Source organism: Anabrus simplex, chromosome 2 (assembly GCF_040414725.1).
Source record: "Anabrus simplex isolate iqAnaSimp1 chromosome 2, ASM4041472v1, whole genome shotgun sequence".
NCBI lineage: Eukaryota > Metazoa > Arthropoda > Insecta > Orthoptera > Tettigoniidae > Anabrus > Anabrus simplex.
The window spans coordinates 754,421,550-754,436,603 of NC_090266.1; the positions used below are offsets into that span (position 1 = coordinate 754,421,550).

The 15,054-nt window shown below is 37.8% G+C and overlaps 1 long non-coding RNA gene across 1 annotated transcript in view; it reads right to left on the reverse strand.

Moving 5' to 3' along the window:
- The window catches only part of LOC137498389 (uncharacterized), a 40,954-nt gene extending 31,159 nt beyond the window's left edge, over positions 1-9,795 (reverse strand). Inside the window, exons 1-2 of the long non-coding RNA XR_011017774.1 lie at positions 9,675-9,795; positions 7,554-7,609 (exon numbers count right to left, since the gene is read on the reverse strand). This is a non-coding gene — a long non-coding RNA (uncharacterized lncRNA). The remainder of the gene's footprint in view (positions 1-7,553; positions 7,610-9,674) is intronic.
- Positions 9,796-15,054: the final 5,259 nt, after the last annotated feature.

Sequence of the window (15,054 nt, forward strand, 5' to 3'; positions counted from 1 at the left end):
GCAGAAGTTAAATTTAGAGGAACTTGACATTGATGTGAAGACTGGAGGAAGAACTATAAACAATTTGAGATATAGTGATGATACAACCTTGCTGGCAGAAACAGAAGAAGATCTAAAGCTTTTAATTTCCCGCCTCAATGTTGAAAGTGAAAAAATGGGCCTCTATCTCAATATTAAAAAGACCAAAGTTATGACTACGGATGAGCGTGGTACAGTTTGTCTGAAGCTAAATGGGGAAGAGATAGAGAGTGTGCGGGATTTCATCTTCTTAGGAGCCAAAATCAAAGCGGAGATTGCCGTCCTGACATCAAAAGACGGATTTCGTTTGGATGACTACATCTCCAATCTGGAAGAGCAGAGATATCATTTTGGCTACCAAGTTCAGATTAGCCAATGCGATTATATTCCCACTGTTCATGTATGGATGTGAGAGCTGGACGCTGAAACAGGCAGACAAAAGGAAGATCGAAGCTTTTGAGCTCTGGTGTTGGCAAAGAATCTTACCAATACCATGGACTGCAAAAGTCTCCAATAAGGCAGTTTTAGAGCACATCAAGCCCCATATGTCATTGGTTGGTAAGATTATGAAGTTGAGACTAGCTTACTTTGGCCATGTTATGCGATCAGATGCATTGGAAAAAACAATCATGCTAGGAATGAGCAGTGGTACAAGAAGGCAGGGTCACTAGAGGACTTGTTGATGAGACACCGTTAAAACAGACACAACCGTCACCCTGGAACAACTAAAGGAGGCAGTATGGAACAGGACAACTTGGAGAGCGCTAATTCATAGAATCGCCGATGGTCGGATTCGACTGAACGGATGACATCATCATCAGCAGCATCATCATAGAGGACTGTCCCTAACTAAAGATGGTAGGAAATTATACTGGTGATGCCCCGAAAGACAAATCTATAAAAAAATGTTTCATGTATGGAATCTGTTATTCTTTCAGCTTCGATTGCAGCAGCATTAGCCTCATGGCCACGCAGCTTTCAAATTTGTTCATTCAAAATCTAAGATTACCGAGCTCGGTTCAAACTACGACCTTGCTGCTGGGCTTCAGTTCGCAAGATCCCATGTGTCTGTTAAGTACCTTCCTGGTAGCAATAGCAAACACCACTGGAAATGCAATACAACTAGCTGCATAAACCAGATGGATTTCAACAGGTAGCCTAATGAAAAACACCTGAGGATAATAGAAATGAATGTTCATGTTCCTGAACAAAAGAGAAGATGGATGAGAAGGGCAATAAGAGTGGTGGCAGCCTTTAAAATATTTCAGCCCAGCATTTGCCTTGGAAACCATGAAAAACCATTTCCAGGATTGACTGTTCTCCAAACACAAAAACAGCTACAAGACTTGTAATGCCAAGTTGGGGAGATATTATTTCATACCATCTGTATAAATGCACTGTGAATTACAAGGATATTAGATGATCCTTTGATCTGAAAATATTATTTAGTTAATCTACCCTTTCTTATCATGCCGGGAATCAAATAACAGAAACCTTTCTCCTTGTAGCGTGACATCATATGTTCCGAGCTGTCAGTGGAGAGATGGCGTGGAATGACATTAGTAGACAAATAAGTTTGATGGTGTCTTTAAAAGTAGGAAAGATCACAATATGTAGATAAAGTTGGAATTCAAGAGGACAAATTGGAGCAAAATATTCATTTATGGGAAGGGGAGTTAAGGATTGGAATAACTTACCCAGGGAGGTGTTCAATAAATATCCAATTTCTTTGAAATAATTTAAGAAAAGGATAGGAAAACAACAGATAGGGAATCTGCTACCTGGGCGACTGTCCTAAATGCAGATCAGTATTGACTGACTGATTGATCCATACGAAAAATTATAGCAGGCATAAGATATGACAAGGATTTTATAAACTTGCCAGAGCATCATAACTTAATCAGAACAGTAAAAATGGAACAGAACCGCTATCATCCACTGAACATACAAAGCATAAGAGATCATTAAATACACTTGCTAAAAGGTCAAGACTCACATGGGACAATTTCCTCTCCACCAATAAGAGAAATAACTCCTCCTATCATCATCATCATCCTCCTCCATTTCCCTTGTCCACCTCCCGTCTGGTTGGAATGTTTATGTCAGCTTTCCATTCTCTTCTATCCAACCACCCTTAACTGTGTTCCAATCCAGGTTTCTTCTAATTATACTATTATTGATAGTTTACAACCACCTTAGCCTGGGTCCCTCTCCTTCCCTCCCTCCTCCTATCTGGGTTTCCATTATACGCTTCAGCATTCTCCACTCTTTCATTCTCTTAACATGTCCAAACCATCTAGGTTTATCCTTCTCCATTCTGTCGTAAAGCTCTTCCACTCCAATTTCCTTCCTGATGTACTAATTTCTTACTCTGACCTTTCTTGTCTTTCCTATCATACTTCTTAACAATTTCATTTCACTGGACTGGATTTTATTTTCCTATCCTTTTGTCAGTGTCCAGGTCTCTGCTGCATGTGTCAGTACTGGGCAGTAGTACTGTATTTACTCGCGCATTAGACCCCTTTTTCATCCATTTTTACAGCCAAAAAAAGCAGGGGGGAGGCTATAATATCAGATAACCCCAAATTTTGTGCAGTGAACACATGGCTTCTAAGCTATAAGGAGCTATAAATTATACATGTAAACATTCTACACTATTCTTTACCAAACTTATGAATGTATTTGAGTTATACTGGCTATTTTCGTTGGAAGGCAGTATTTCTAAATGTAAAAAGACAATAAATTGTAAAAACGACTTTTCAGCCTACAAAGAAAGTAAATATAGTCAGTTTTAGTTACTCATATCATGTCATTCGTTTCATCTCATTAAATCCTGTGATTAGCTTGATGTCAGGAAAGGCATACGATCATAAAAACTCGCTACGAAAATTCGTCTCACTTCATATTCCACCCCATACAGATAGGGGATAAGCGTATCATATTATCATATTATGCAATATTGATAGAAAAGAACTTAATGGCCAGCCATTTGTCTCGGTCACATAACCACGCAAGATCCAAAGCAATAAGTATTTTAGACTTTAAAGTACAATGATTAGACTTTAAAATATATTAGTGTGTTTATGTAAAAATATTTTATAAAGGTCAACACGCATTTATATTCTACCTAAAATAATATCACTCCAGCAATATGGTATAAAGATGTAACATGATATTTTATTGTAATTATCACGCAAGTTTTATTTATCAAATTTTACTGATAGTCTATTCACGATTGTACATAAGTATAAAAAGGGAATCGATTCAACAGAATAAGCAACAATACCTAAGATATATGCTTAATCAACCCAAGGACGCATTCTGTCAGCCAAAGTGCATGTACATAATAGACAAAGTTTTGTAATTTTAATTTTTAATTTTAACACAACGCTTGTAAATTTGTAAGTTTTTAAGATAAGTTTTCACTGAAAATTATGAAACAATATATCATGAAGGTCTTTCAGAGATATAAGATAGAAATGCAAATGTGATTCTGATATAGCTGAGGATGACCTGTGAAGGGTCGAAACCGGTCCTAGATTGTAATACTTCACAAGAAAATAAATGTATTGATTAGGTGGAATTTTTCTTTCCTTTTATGACGATTGGTAAATGTCAATACGGAAAATGAAATTCATAAATCAAGATACGACTCTATTGACAGGGATAAATTAATGGAGATATTAAGAGAGTTCAAGATACCAGAAAAGCTGGTGCGACTGGTGGAACTGACTATGAGAAATACGATGGTGGGAGTGAAAATTCAGACTGAAGTAGGCAGCTTCTTCGAAGTGAATCAGGGATTGAAGCAAGGAGATGGCTTAGCACCAATTCTATTTAACCTGGCACTAGAGTCAGTGATTAGAAAGGTAAGGGTGGACACCAGTGGAACACTTCTGTACAAAACAGCTCAACTAGTTGGATATGCTGATGACATAAATTTGATGGGAAGAACAACAAGGACAGTTAAAGAAGCATTTGAAGACTTGGGTAGAGAAGGCAAAGAGATTGGACTTAAGATCAATGAACAAAAGACGAAGGTAATGGTGCAGGCTCGGAAAAGGAAGTATACAAATGACCAACTTGTCCCTGAAGGATCCAAAGTGGAGGTGGTGGATGAATTTAAATATCTTGGTGTACATCTGAGCAACAAGAATGAGGAAATGGTGGAAATACAGGCAAGAATTCAAGCTGCCAACAGAGCATACTTTGCAGTACTACCACTTTTCAGAAGTGGAGATATAAATCAGAGCTTAAAAGTTATGCTATACAAAACCCTCATTCGCAGTATAGTGATGTACGGAAGTGATACGTGGACCCTCCCAAAGAAAGCCGTGGAGAAGATAGATTCCTTTGAAAGGAAAATCCTGAGGAGAATTTATGGATCCATATGCATACAAGGGGAATGGAGAATTAGATATAACAATGAACTATATTCCCTGTATGGGGAGGCACCCCTGTCGCATGCCATTCGAATGAAGAGACTTAAATGGGCAGGTCATCTAATTAGGATGGAAGAACACCGAATCCCAAAGAAGGTATTCTTAGGAGACTTTGGAGGAGGAAGGCCTGTGGGAAGGCCACGTGTAACAGATGGGAAGATGGTGTACATCAGGACGCAGCACATATCCTCAAGATCCGGAATTGGAGAGTAGCTGCACGAGATCGACAAGTTTGGCGGAGAGCAACTGGGGAGGCCATGACCCGAAAACGGGCCGCCGCGCTATACGAAGGAATGTTTTGTTTGGCGTCTCCGAAAATCATTAAGTGGGGACATAAAATTATTATTATTTGTGAGGCACGTTGGCGAGTAAAACCATGGTTATGATTGGATTGCTTTTATCACATTTTAAACCTACTTCTAACCAAAAAACCTATATTGGCCCAAGTTACGAGATATTAAACAATCACTTTGTTAATGATCTTGCCTGCTATATTAATAGCAACAACCGTGAGTATTCTTTAACTAAAGTACACTCGTTTTCTCATTTTGAGGTGGTGCAGCTCTTTTTAGACAGGCCTCCAGTGGAAGGGAGTTGCATGTACCATTTTTACCACAAATCAATCTTCCTGCCATTCGTAAATCTCTGGCAATACGGTACCAGAAATTGAACTCACACTCAGGAGAATGGCAGCTAATTGTGCTAATCATTACGCTGGCAGACATATTTAACTACAAAACACAGACGTATATACATGAATGATACGTGCTTGCAATACATGGATCGGACACGAAACTATTCACCTATTTGTGTGACGCCAGCAGAGCTGCAGTAGGCCTACGCTAGAGAGGCAGACATTTCTTAAATACCATACACAAATGTACCGCATGACTTCGACGAGTGTTTTCATTGCATGGGTCGTACGGATGAAACATTTGTGTGATGTCATCAGAGCTGCAGTAAGGCTTGCACCCACTTCGAAGCAGAATCGTTTTTCTTTTCCGATGAATCAAGATTTTTTTATTTTCTTTGTCTCGAAAAGCCAGGAGGGTCTAATACGCGAGGGGATTGAATACACAAGTAAATACGCTATATCTTATACATCACCTCTTTGTACTTCCTTCCTCCTCCACACCAGGTTTCTCACACACTGGTAAAATGAATTTCCCTGTTGAATCCTTTTATTGATCTCTATGTCCAACCCTGCATCAGTTTGCTTCTGAAATACTTGAGGCTCTCCACAATTTCAAGGTTTTATCCCTTTATTTTTATAATTTCTTTTCCTTCCCTTTCTCACTTCCTCTCTGTTTGCTCCCCACATCACAATATCATCTACAAACAGCATTACCTTCAGCTCCCTGTCCCTTCGCATTACCTTTGTCTCCTTCAGAATTTTGATTATAACCATTACGAATAAGAGTGGTGACATCACACTTCCTTGTCATAGTCCAGATTCATTCTAGAACCACTCTGTACTCCGCACATGTGTCTGGACAATGCTGCAACTATTTTTGTACAGTGCTTGCAGATATTCTATCAGTATGTTATCCAAATACTTCCTGTTGCATTACTTTCCATACCTTTGCTCTGGGTACACTATTGTAAGCCTATTCTAAATCAAGAAATCTTATCACCTTATCTCTTCTGTATTCCCAATGTTTTTTCAATGAATTGCCTAATGTTGATATTCCATTTTGAAAGCCATTTTGTACTCCTCAATTTTCCTACCACCTTTGTTCTTATTCTCTTTTCTAGTAGACCCTACCCTTCCAATATTTTTGCTGCCTGAGATATGAGTGTGATTCCTCAATAATTACTATTATACTCTAATACAGTTATCCTACTACAGTCTTTCATTTTCAGTAAACTGTCTCCAAACAAATGAGCAGTTTCTCCATAAACAAAGTGCCATCATATCACTCATATACTTTGTTTTGACATCAGCACCAAGCAGCTGTCATGAATGTGACATACAACCAAGTTATGATTATGTTCATTCAAAGTTATACAGTGTAGATTCTTTGTTGCTTAAGGAACGGTTCAAAGTTGAAATAGGTCCGCTAATTACTATAAAGCATAAAACTCTTGAATGCTGGGTATCACTGGCACTCTGATCACTGGCTACCCATCTCGAAGCAACGGTGCTATTTAAAGGATCACTAAACTCAAAAATCATGTCATAGGAAAATGTAATTCAGTCATTCTATAAATAATTAAAAATACAATGGTGATAAAATCCGACATCAGTAACACAAATAGCCTAGTTCTCGAGTCGTTAACCTTGGAAAGTTTGGAGTTGTGCGATGATGACATCACTTAGCGATGAGTGAGCTGCCAGTGAGCCATGCCAGACTTCTAGTTTGAAACACAAGAAATTCCATTCTTCAGCTTGCAAAGCCGATTTCCTGTGTACGTTTGGGAATCTGTCCTTGTTTGGAAAAGAATAATAACCAACATTTTTATTATTCCCCGCTAGTATTAATACAGCCATAAACACTGCAAGATGTCACTGTAGCCACAAATAACCATCAGTTATTCACAAATAAAACGTCTGTCACAGCCAAAACAATCAATGAAACTGAACTGCTGGCCGCCGGCTCTCTTATTGCAGAATGACATAACTGCAGCGAATGACTGCAACATCAGTGCATTGTAGATTGAAAACAGTGTCATATTTCAAGTTGTGGTCTTCGATACTGATATGAGATACACATTCTCTACATTATATGAAAAATATATTTCTTTTGTACAGTACTACTTTAAATGTGCACACACAAACACACACACATAATGAAGTCTAACCCCTTGTGCCTTGTTTCACTCAGCATATATGGTATGTATGACAAGATCAATGGTGAAAGGTTTAAAGAAAATACACATACACATCTGAATGAAGTCTAATCACTTATGCAGTGTGAAATAAGGCCAATTTGACATATCTCAATAATTCATGCCAAAGTTTTCAAGACTGCATTACTCAGCATTCATCAAGGCATTGAATTAGCACCTACTGTCGAAGAATTTTACCCAATAACATTGTAAAATGAATCATTCACTGTCACATATTCAAAAACAAATATAATGCCATCTTACCTTGGCTTGTTCTATACTATAGATGTCTGATGGAATTAAAACACTAGGAATGATACCTGAAACATAGTACAATCTCTTTCAGAAAACATCTTCATACTCTTCTTCAAATCAAATCAAGTCAAATTCACTTTATTTGCTAATGAGGTGTCTACCTCGGTTGCAAATGATACACAAAAATACATTACTATCAAGCACTAAATTTTAAATTAAAAAGAAAACAAGACATTTTCCTAAAACACAGTATTATACAATTTACACTAACAATTCTTCTATTGAACACACAAAATTCTACTCATATCTTCTGTACTTACGAACATAATCAACTCATATACAGTAGGCTATGTGTAACCACTTCAAAAAATTCTATACAACTGCTAACTTAAAAGATTTAAATTTACATTGAATTTTTTTTTTTGCCCATTTTGGTACCTAACATGCAAAAGGACTGGCTGCATCATAACCAGAGCCGCTTTTGCCACTGCTTTTCAGAGTTCCTGAAGGGCCTTCACAGCTACCGTAGCGGTCCCAGGGCTCTCAAAGTCCTCACTGTACTTCACCACTACAGGCAGTCCCCTACTTCGGCTGTCCAATCTCCATAGACAAGGGGATGGAATTAATTTATTCACAAAAATTCTTTACTGACAAGAAACTGCACAGGTCGAATGCCCTCTAACATTTCATTTCTCTGTTGTTATTTATTCTTTTCTTGAATAGGCCTCTCATTATAGATTTTGGAAAAGGATCAAACACTTCCCCTGGTACAACGTTCCACTCCTTCACGCCCTTCCCAATCAATGAAAATTTACTCAAATCTCTTCAGCTAAAATCCCATTTAATTTTATACTTGTGGTCAGCCCTGCTGATATAATTATTTTCCAACTGAAGCCTCTCACGGATTTTGCCCTATGCTTCCTCTCCTGTATAGGCTCTATATAATCCTATAAGCCGAGATTTCTCCGTTCTCTTACTTAAAGCTTCCCACCCAAGTTTCTCTAACATTTCTGATACACTAATTTTCCTTCTGAAATCCCCTGTTACAAATCTTGCTTCTTTTCCCTGCACACCATCTACTTCTTTTACTGGGCATTCCTGGTGAGGATCCCAAATACTGTTTGCATATTCCAGTAATGGACGAACCATACTTGAGTAACTTTTCTCTTTTATTCTTTGTTGCACTCTTTAAGTAGCCTCATTATGACATGTAACAATCTGCATGCTTTCCCAACAATATCGTCAACATGACCCTTCCAGTGCAAATTACTTTCAAATCTCACATCTAATTATTTGCACTTACCACTATGCAAGTAAATAATGAGTCCTACATGTTATGAGTATTCTCAAAACAAAATAACCAATGCAGTACCTATCAGAAATGTATGAAAGTGACACAGGTATGACAATAATAATGGTAGCGTACATGACTGACAGCTCCTCAAATAGTAGAGGTCTTAGACACACAAAAACATGAGAAACTCTCCTTATATTACTGGATCAGTATGGGATTCAAGTATTTAAGCACAAGAATATGCATACTGCACTTTGTAAATTCAATATCAATAACAAAGAACATCCCCACTTTGAATTTGAGATGTACAGTAAATACCTTATCTATCACCAGATACATTAATGTCAGGTAGGGATATGCCTAAAGTAACAAATTGTTAAGTGTAATACGAGCTAGCTTGCAATACATGTTCTGAGGCAAAGAACCACCTATAGAATGCTTGCAATAGACATCGTTAAATCAGTAAATTCAAGTGACAACAAAAGTACTCACCTCTACTGAATAATAATAATAATAATAATAATAATAATAATAATAATAATAATAATAATAATAATAATAAAGTTCCACTGATTACTTTTAGGGTTATCGGTAATACCGACGTGCCGGAATTTTGTCCCGCGGAAATTATTTTACGTGCAGGTAAATCTACAGACACGGGGCTGACGTATTTGAGCACTTTCAAGAACCACCGGACTGAGCCAGGATCGAAGCTGCAAACTCAGAAACCCACAGACTTAACCCCCTGAGTCAGTCAGCCCAACCCTCTCTACTGAATTACATTTTGTAAACAACAAAAATATTTGTAACAAACATAATTAAAACAAAAGCCTTACCCTGGCTAATGGTGGAAAATTTCAGATGAATAATTGAAAATATGTTCTGTCACTAACTCAGCACACCCTACCTAACGCATGTAAACACCACAAATCATTTAGCCCGCTTGTCCTAAACGTCAAATGAAAACATATTGGGTTCATGCACGCCAACTGTTAAAATAAACTTCCACTAGATCAACGAATAAAAGTTAGTGACTTTTATTGAAGGTTTAAATATTGTAATTTTGATTTTAAACTATCAAACTTTCAGACATACATCTCACTAAAATTCGTGTTCATTTCATTCCTTCTCAATATTTCAACCACTGTGACCTCTGTAGGATTAGAAAGAAAATTATAATAATGTCATCGATTTTTCATGTTTTACCAAGACCGACTACAATATATCAGACCTTAATGTTACTATCGATTGGGAGGAAAATGGCGACTTCGTGGGCGAGCTTTTGAGACATGTTGGTTCATATCTGTGTTTACATTCTGTTAAAGAGTGTTATTTTGATAGAGTTATTGAAGTATAAAGTATATGTTTGGTAAAATAGTAATCTATAACGGTTTATCAGTATGGTGTTTTGTTAGAAGTTTATTTCATGGTATTTTAAATGTATAATAGTGTTTATATTGCCGTGCTGTAACATAGCACAAAATGGGTCGTTCCTGCTGCGTTCGTGGTTGTAGATCTAATTATACCGTTGCTGAAGCTTTTAAATTCCCTGAAGATAGATCTCTACAGGAGAAATGGATAAGGAATATTCACCCGGAAAATTTGGAAGTCAAAGACCAAACTATCGTAGGCTATGTGTGTAACTAAAATTTGTGGTTAGGGAAGATCTCTTTCCAACCGATAATGGTGAGCCTATTCGTTTTTGTTTTCTTATTCAGTCGGAGTAATTTCATGTAAGTTGACGATAAGTATTACTTTCTATGTAGAATATAAGTGTGTGAGTGTATTTATATGGGTCAGTGGTCACTAAGATCTGTAATTATACGCAGTCATGTGAGAATATGTTTGTTTTGATCGTGTTGTGAACCGGATTTAAATCGAACTATGGCAATGCCTCTCATACATCTATTCTTAAGTTCGATAAGGAATGAAACATTAAGAGAGAAGTGGATCAGGAACATACATCGTGAATATTTCTACAAAACAGTAGTGTGCATATGTCATCTGACAGTAAGTCTGAGATTAGGGAAAACTATTTTTCTAATTCTAAATGGTGGACCTATTCGTATTCTTCTACAAAAAAAAAAAATCATTTAGATAGTGATAATTGATATGCTGTCTATGTGCTTCAAAGTATCGTGTGATTTAGATGCAATTGTATTTTGAAAGAATCTATGCTTGCCTGCAGGAACATTTGGCTAGATCTTGGTGTATAACAAAACTTACACTGTGACAGATGGAGCAATCTGTACACTGTTACACAGAAGAAATAGTGACTTGCAGGGATGGTGGTGGTGGTGATTATTGTTTTAAGAGGAAGTACAACTAGGCAACCATCCTCTATATAGCACTAATCACAGAGAAAGAATGGAGGGGGTCCGACACTTCGAAAAATGAAGGTATCGGCCGAAGGAAGACAAGGGGGCACGAAGGGCATGAAAACGAAAGACTCCCTAGGAATCCATACGTAATACCGTTGAGGTCTGAAAAGAACAAGTGTTGACCAAGGGAGGTCGGATAGGATAGATGAAGGTGAGGAGCCTGGCACAAGTGGAAGCAATGCCAGGACTCAGCTGAGGGCCCCGTGGTCACCAACCCACGCTCCAAAGTTCAGAGCCCCTGGGGCCCCTTTTAGTCGCCTCTTACAACAGACAGGGGATACCGTGGGTGTTATTCTACCGCCCCCACCCACAGTGGGGACTTGCAGGGATTAGCTTTGTTTGTAACTCAAGGGTTTTATTGTACCAATACCTTCCGATTCATGCTGTGGATATCTGCTATCAAGCAGTCTACACCAAATTGTAGCTCGTCTATGTAGGTTAAAGACATCATTGTTTAAGAGTCAATAGAGTTGTTTTACACATGTTCTTCAATGGGGAAAATCCCATTATATCTTTAGTGTTTGAACGCTTCATTTCTAAGTTTACCATCATTGTTGGAAATGCTAATATATCATATGTCAACATACGATTTAAAAGTTTCCAGTAAGGAAGGCTTAACATCACCGGGGCTGCTCATTGAGCTGGCGTAATCATTTCGGGTGTACTTCATTTTCATCGAGTGCTGAACATTAGAAATTGTCCACCACTTCGAAACTAAGGCAACACGTTATGTTTCATAGTTCTTATGAGAGTGAATAAATTGAGGAATTTCGAACCTTAAATTATTTTTAAACATTCCAAATGATGTTATAAATATCATTTTAACAGTTTTATAATGTATTTTCCATCTATCCAGCGAAGTGTAATCTAAGAGAAAACGTTATTTGATTAAGTGAAGTTTCGAAATAATCAGCTTGTTGTTTTCTTTTGCTGTGGGGTTGTCCATCTATTCTAGCACAATATGTGTGATTCTAGATATTTATATGTGATGAGTACTTGTTCGCGAAGCGTTTTCATCGGTGCAACAGTGATTTTCCCTATGATGTTACATTTATCATGTTAAATTACCTACCACCGTTTGCAAAATATGTACGTGATCTTTTCGTAATTTCTGGCTGATTGAACCAGATATTGTGTAGCTCTTTCAGTGGTATCAACACAATAATTTAATGTGACGCTGGGCTGAGTGGCTCAGACGGTTGAAGCTCTGGCCTTCTGACCCCAACTTGGCGGGTTTGATTCCGGCTCAGTTCGGTAGTATTTGAAGGTGCTCAAATACGTCAGCCTCGTGTCAGTAAATTTACTGGCAGGTAAAACAACTCCCGCGGTAATAAATTCCGACATCTCCGAAAATCGTGAGTTGGTTTATCGTCGAAATGAAGTTATTGCGTGCTACCCTAACCTTCATCAGTCGGCATCTACTGCGCCCACGACGTCCACATCTTGGTTTTGATATTACGGTCTGATATATTGTAGTCGGTCTTGGTTTTACTAACCACAAGAATTGGGTCGATTCGTTCATTTGAACAACTCAAAATAAAGAGTCGTGTGAATCGATTCACGGTATGAATGATTAGTGGTTCAAATGAATCGTGGAATTTGGAGTCGCACAAATAAGAATGAATAGTCGTTCAAATGATTTGTTGTGAATCGTTGAATTTGGATACGTCTGTATAGTTGGAGCAAATATACTCCAACTCCGCACGAAGTCGGCAGCGAATATTACCCATCCCAAATACAGTAAAGACAATATGCGACACTCTGCGAGGTATCGAGGGACAGCGATTCGAGCCATATCTAGCGGAGAGACCTTGTGTTACTGATTCTGTCATAAGAGCACGTGTATTTGTTTGTGCAGTTTTTGGCATTATTTGTGCGTTTGCATTAAGTTGACACAAGTAAATAGTAGCGTGTGTCATTCCTTTATATCTCCTGTCAGTATGAGTGGAAAGATATGTACTGTGTTTGGCTGCAATAACTATGAAGTGCAGAAGGATTCGCGGTCTTTCTTCCGTTTCCCTCGTGACAATATTTTAACTAGCTTAAAATATAATAAGCTTATTTCATTGTATTAGTGCAGCAGTTAACCTTCAATACGGTACCGATGTGTTGTTGTAGGTGTGATCTGTGGGTTTTGATTTAATTCAGGAAAATGCATATGCATATGTGTGTGGCTGGTTGTGTTCCAAGTTACCCCATTTGGAATGCCGTAATGCGTTGTCAAGCACTGAAGAAAATATGGGTGATTTAAGAAATGTACATACGGTATTTTGCTGAAACAATATGATGATGAAAATTTCCTTTATCCTAATGTAATGACAAGTATTGCTTATAGGGAAATTTATAAAGTTTTTGCGGCTAAATTTATAGATGTTCTTTCTGTTAGTAGGCTTGAAGTTAAAAGCAAAATTGTCCAGCTCTTAAATATAAATTCATTGAATCATGTGTATAAGGAATGTGCCGATATTTTTATTGATAAGTGTCCTAATGTGATGATACAATACTTTTAAGTGAGAAAAAAAGACCAATCTAGCCATGAAAGTTCAGGCAGGTATGTTAAGGCTAAAAAAGTAGGTAAGGCATAAATGAAAGATCAAGCCCTTTCACAGCAGTCCATTTCACATCTTGATTATATTATGTATAATTTCAGTCTTTAAATAATAACCTGTTAAATGATTCTTCATTCATTCATTTATCCAGAATTGCTTTAGCAACTTTGAAGTTAATATTTTACGAACCCTTTCTTCCTAGACGTAATTTATTTATCGATTTCTGTATATACATTTCCATTGATATTTTAATTTGGCGAGAATTTTCAGGTCACGCCGCTAGGAACGCCACTTGGGAATTGTCTCCCATTTCAACAAGACTAAACCCGGAAGTGTCGCGTATTGTCTCTACTGTATTTGTCCATCCGTTCCGAAGTTTGCGAGTGAGAGATGAGGGTAATGGTGAGGGCATACGCTTATAACACCTATGACCTCCCCTTCACGCTGTTTTAAGAAAGGTATTTCCGGCCTACAGCACAGGTCACCTACAGTATCTATGACAGAGCTGAAAAAATTACATTTTCGCTTCGTAGACTTTCACAGCCAGAGGTAATGCTGTCAAAGTTGAATTTTGGACGAAATATAGGAGCCTATAATCATCAAGAAGAAGAAAGTTGAATTCCGGTTGTTGGACAGCGACTATTTCATAGTGTTAGCCATTTGCCGGCAGTGCCACCTGCTGGACACTTAAGAAAAACAAAAAACAGTTGAATGTAGTAATGGGACTTATTTATTTATGTGTCATAAGTCTGTACAGAGTTCTCCTCCATTTTCACAGACACTATACATATGTGCATATAAATGCCTGAATGAGATTTTTTTTAATGAATGATTCCATGACTGAATTAAATTGTCATGCATGCATGAATAAATGAATGAACGCTTCTCTCCCAGTTACGGATAGCCACCAACTGAGGAGAGAGCATCCAATTCGCGGAATAAATGTATGGATGGGATTATGCATAACTCTTGCCCGGTCGTGTTATCCACCCCTGGTGAGAAAAGGAGCCACCTTCCCAGGGATAACACGCCCGGCCATTTCTCTTGTAGTAATGGCGGCTATGTTTTTGTCAAGTACCTATGATGTGATGTAAGCTGTATAAAAGATGTGTTTTAACATTAAATTTAGTGCAGAACAATTGTAAGACTTGCTTAAAATATGTTCCTGCGCATAATGGTATTACACTACATTTAGTGACGACCGCGACAGGACACTTACGACTTGGAGAAGGAAGAGGTTGATATTGACAAGGAAACAGAAGGGGCTGATGAGTATCAGAAAAAGT